Raw genomic sequence first — 238 nt, 5'->3', positions numbered from 1 at the left:
GAGTTAGAGATATGTTATGAATTGGATTTGCTCAGATCAAATATTAGAGCAACACAGGAACAACCAAAGTTAATGTATTCAATATGTTATTCATTGATAGGCACTAGGGAATTACAGAGCATGGTTACTGTTGCAGAGTTCAGTATGTTATATTTTTAATTTTATCGAAAATCTGTCAAGGTTTAGTATGGAATTGATATTATGCATTTGATATAGCAGCGTGAAAACTGCATATCTC

Source organism: Penaeus monodon, chromosome 10, assembly GCF_015228065.2.
Source record: "Penaeus monodon isolate SGIC_2016 chromosome 10, NSTDA_Pmon_1, whole genome shotgun sequence".
Taxonomy (NCBI): domain Eukaryota; kingdom Metazoa; phylum Arthropoda; class Malacostraca; order Decapoda; family Penaeidae; genus Penaeus; species Penaeus monodon.
The sequence above is the reverse complement of the archived record's forward strand: the minus strand, read 5'-3'. Positions refer to the sequence as shown.